This window comes from Arachis ipaensis, chromosome B8, assembly GCF_059453495.1.
Source record: "Arachis ipaensis isolate K30076 ecotype BB chromosome B8, ASM5945349v1, whole genome shotgun sequence".
In the NCBI taxonomy this organism is placed as follows: Eukaryota; Viridiplantae; Streptophyta; class Magnoliopsida; order Fabales; family Fabaceae; genus Arachis; species Arachis ipaensis.
Genome location: NC_142443.1, coordinates 68,595,640 through 68,600,056, shown reverse-complemented (window position 1 = coordinate 68,600,056; position 4,417 = coordinate 68,595,640). Strand labels below are relative to the sequence as shown.

General features: G+C 35.7%; 1 non-coding gene across 1 annotated transcript; it reads right to left on the bottom strand.

The window, feature by feature from the left end:
* Window positions 1-2,937: 2,937 nt before the first annotated feature.
* On the bottom strand, window positions 2,938-3,045 carry LOC148548453 (small nucleolar RNA R71). Its single transcript, XR_015897448.1, has one exon. It is a non-coding gene; the product is annotated as a small nucleolar RNA R71 (small nucleolar RNA).
* Between the last annotated feature and the right edge of the window lie 1,372 nt (window positions 3,046-4,417).

Sequence of the window (4,417 nt, the reverse complement as noted above, 5' to 3'; positions counted from 1 at the left end):
GAGAGGAGGGGATGTAGCCACTGACAACGGTGATGCCCTTGCATAAAGCCAGCCATGGAAAGGAGTAAGACTGATTGGATGAAGATAGTAGGAAAGCAGAGGTTCAGAGGAACGATTGCATCTCCATACGCTTATCTGAAATTCTCACCAGTGATTTGCATAAGTACTTCTATCCCTATTCTATTAATTATTATTTGAAAACTCCATAACTGTTTTATATCTGCCTAACTGAGATTTGCAAGGTGACCATAGCTTGCTTCATACCAACAATCTCCGTGGGATTCGACCCTTACTCACGTAAGGTATTACTTGGACGACCCAGTGCACTTGCTGGTTAGTTGTCTCGAAGTTGTGAACCATGGTATTGGCACCATGTTCTTGGCGCCATTGCCAGGGAAAGAAAGAGCCATGAATTTTACATAATTAAAGTGTAATCACGATTACGCGTACCAAGTTGCTCACGTTGCCAGGGATTGTTCGAGCCTGGACATCACAATTTCGTGCACCAAGTTTTTGGCGCCTTTGCTGGGGATTGTTCGAGTTTGGATAACTGACGGTTCATCTTGTTGCTCAGATTAGGTAATTTTCTTTTTATTTTATTTTCAAAAATTTTTCAAAAATATTTCTAAAATTTTCTCATCTGATTTCGAAAATAATATAAAAATGTTTTCAAAAATTTTATTCAAAATTTTTAAGAATGAATTCTAGTGTTTCATGAAGCATGTTGAAGCCTGGCTGGCTGTAAAGCCATGTCTAATTCCTTTGGGAATGAGTATGTCAGGCGTGTCATGTCTGAATTACATGCTGAAGCTTGGCTAGCCATTGGCCATGTCTAGTGTTTTGGACCGGAGCTTTCATTGAAAGCTTGGCTGGCTAGTGAGCCATGTCTAATTCCTGGACTGAAGCTTTAGACTAAGAATGCAAGATTCCTGGAATTCATATTAAAAATTTTGGAATCCTTATTTTCCTTTTTCAATTAATTTTTGAAAAAAAAAATAAAAAAAAATTAGAAAATCATAAAAATAAAAAAAAATATTTTTCATGTTTCTTGTTTGAGTCTTGAGTCATGTTATAAGTTTGGTGTCAATTGCATGTGCATATTGCATTTTTCGAAAATTCTCATGCATTCATAGTGTTCTTCATGATCTTCAAGTTGTTCTTGGTAAGTCTTCTTGTTTGATCTTGATGATTTTTTGTTTTGTGTCTATTATTGTTTTTCATATGCATTCTTGAATTCTTAGTGTCTAAGCATTAAAGAATTCTAAGTTATGTGTCTTGCATGTTTTCTTTGCATTAAAAGTTTTTCAAAATTGTGTCTATGATGTTCATCTTGACATTCATAGTGTTCTTGGTGTTCATCTTGACATTCATAGCATTCTTGCATGCATCACATGTTTTGATCTAAAAATTTCATGCATTGCATCTTTTTAGTGTTTTTCTCTCTCATCATAAAAATTTCAAAAATAAAAAAAAAATATATCTTTCCCATTTTCTCTCATCAAATTCAAAAATTTGGATTGACTTTTTCAAAAATTTTTAAAATCAAATTGTTTCTCATGAGTCAAATCAAATTTTCAGTTTGAAAATCTTATCTTTTTCAAAATCTTTTTCAAAAATCAAATCTTTTTCAAAATTCTTAGTTATTTTCGAAAATTCCAAAAATCTTTTTCTTATTTTTATATTAAATTTTCGAAAATAACATAATCAATTAATATTTTGATTCAAAAATTTGAAGTTTGTTACTTGTTAAGAAAGATTCAAACTTTGAATTCTAGAATCATATCTTGTGATTTCTTATGAATCAAGTCATTAATTGTGATTTTAAAAATCAAATCTTTTTCAAAACTAATTTCAATCATATCTTTTCAAAAATATCTTCTTATCTTTTTCAAAAATTTGATTTCAAAATATCTTCTCTAACTTCCTAACTTCTTATCTTTTCAAAATTGGTTTTCAAAATTTGTTTCAACTAACTAACTAACTTTTTGTTTGTTTCTTAACTTTTTCAAAACTACCTAACTAACTCTCTCTCTCTCATTTTCGAAAATATCTTCCCCCTTTTTCAAAATTTCTTTTTAATTTATTAATTATTTTAATTTTTAATTTTTAAATCTTAATTTTCGAAAATTACTAACATTTTTCAAAAACTATTTTCAAAAATCACTAACTCTTTTTCAAAAATTATTTTCGAAAATTCCTCCTCTCCCATCTTATTCTATTTATTTATTCATCTACAAACATCTCATCTCACATCTCAACCCTCCTCACAGTTGTGTTTCTTCCATTATATTACATTCTTTGTCTCCCCCTCTTCTTCTACTCACACAGAGATCCCTATACTGTGGTATAAAGGATCTCTATTATTATTATTATTTTTTTTTTCTGTGCCCTCTTCTTTGTCATATGAGCAGGAGCAAGGACAAGAATATTCTTGTTGAAGCAGATCCGGAACCTGAAAGGACTTTAAAGAGAAAATTAAGAGAAGCTAAATTGCAACAATCCAGAAATAACCTTTCAGAAATTTTCGAACAGGAAGAGGAGATGGCAGCCGAAAATAATAATAATGTAAGGAAGATGCTTGGTGACTTTACTGCACCTAATTCCAATTTACATGGAAGAAGCATCTCCATTCCTGCCATTGGAGCAAACAACTTTGAGCTGAAACCTCAATTAGTTTCTCTGATGCAGCAGAACTGCAAGTTTCATGGACTTCCATCTGAAGATCCTTTTCAGTTCTTAACTGAATTCTTGCAGATATGTGATACTGTTAAGACTAATGGAGTAGATCCTGAAGTCTACAGGCTCATGCTTTTCCCTTTTGCTGTAAGAGACAGAGCCAGATTATGGTTGGATTCTCAACCCAAAGACAGCCTGAACTCTTGGAATAAGCTGGTCACGACTTTCTTAGCCAAGTACTTTCCTCCTCAAAAGCTGAGCAAGCTTAGAGCTGATGTTCAAACCTTCAGACAGAAAGAAGGTGAATCCCTCTATGAAGCTTGGGAAAGATACAAACAGTTGACCAAAAAGTGTCCTTCTGACATGCTTTCAGAATGGACCATCCTGGATATATTCTATGATGGTTTATCTGAGCTATCAAAGATGTCACTGGACACTTCTGCAGGTGGATCCATTCACCTAAAGAAAACGCCTGCAGAAGCTCAAGAACTCATTGACATGGTTGCTAATAACCAGTTCATGTACACTTCTGAAAGGAGTCCTGTGAGTAATGGGACGCCTATGAAGAAGGGAGTTCTTGAAGTTGATACTCTGAATGCCATATTGGCTCAGAATAAAATATTGACTCAGCAAGTCAATATGATCTCTCAGAGTCTGCATGGAATGCAAGCTGCATCCAACAGTACTCAAGAGGCATCTTCTGAAGAAGAAGCTTATGATCCTGAGAACCCTGCAATAGCAGAGGTGAATTACTTAGGTGAACCTTATGAAAACACCTATAACTCATCATGGAGAAATCATCCAAATTTCTCATGGAAGGATCAAAAGCCTCAACAAGGCTTTAATAATGGTGGAAGAAATAGGTTTAACAATAATAAACCTTTTCCATCATCCACTCAGCAACAGACAGAGAACTCTGAACAAAATGCTTCTAATTTAGCAAATCTAGTCTCTGATCTATCCAAGGCCACTGTGAGCTTCATGAATGAAACAAGGTCTTCCATTAGAAATTTGGAAGCACAAGTGGGCCAGCTGAGTAAAAGGATCACTGAAATCCCTCCTAGTACTCTCCCAAGCAATACAGAAGAGAACCCAAAAGGAGAGTGCAAGGCCATTGACATAAGCACCATGGCCGAACCTACAAGGGGAGTGGAGAACGCAAATCCCAAGGAGGAAGACCTCCTGGGACGTCCAGTGGTCAATAAGGAGCTTCCCTCTGAGGAACCAAAGGACTCTGAGGCTCATCTAGAGACCATAGAGATTCCATTGAACCTCCTTATGCCCTTCATGAGCTCTGATGAGTATTCCTTTTCTGAAGAGAATGAGGATGTTACTGAAGAGCAAACTGCCAAGTTTCTTGGTGCAATCATGAAGCTGAATGCCAAATTATTTGGCATTGATACTTGGGAAGTTGAACCTCCCTTGTTCATCAATGAACTAAGTGATCTGGATCAACTGACATTGCCTCAGAAGAGACAGGATCCTGGAAAGTTCATAATACCCTGTACTATAGGCACCATGACCTTTAAGGCTCTATGTGACCTTGGTTCAGGAGTAAACCTCATGCCCCTCTCTGTAATAGAGAAACTGGGAATCTATGGGGTGCAAGCTGCTAAAATCTCATTAGAGATGGCAGACAGTTCAAGAAAACAGGCTTATGGACAAGTAGAGGACGTGTTAGTAAAGGTTGAAGGCCTTTACATCCCTGCTGATTTCATAGTCATGGATACTGGAAAGGAAG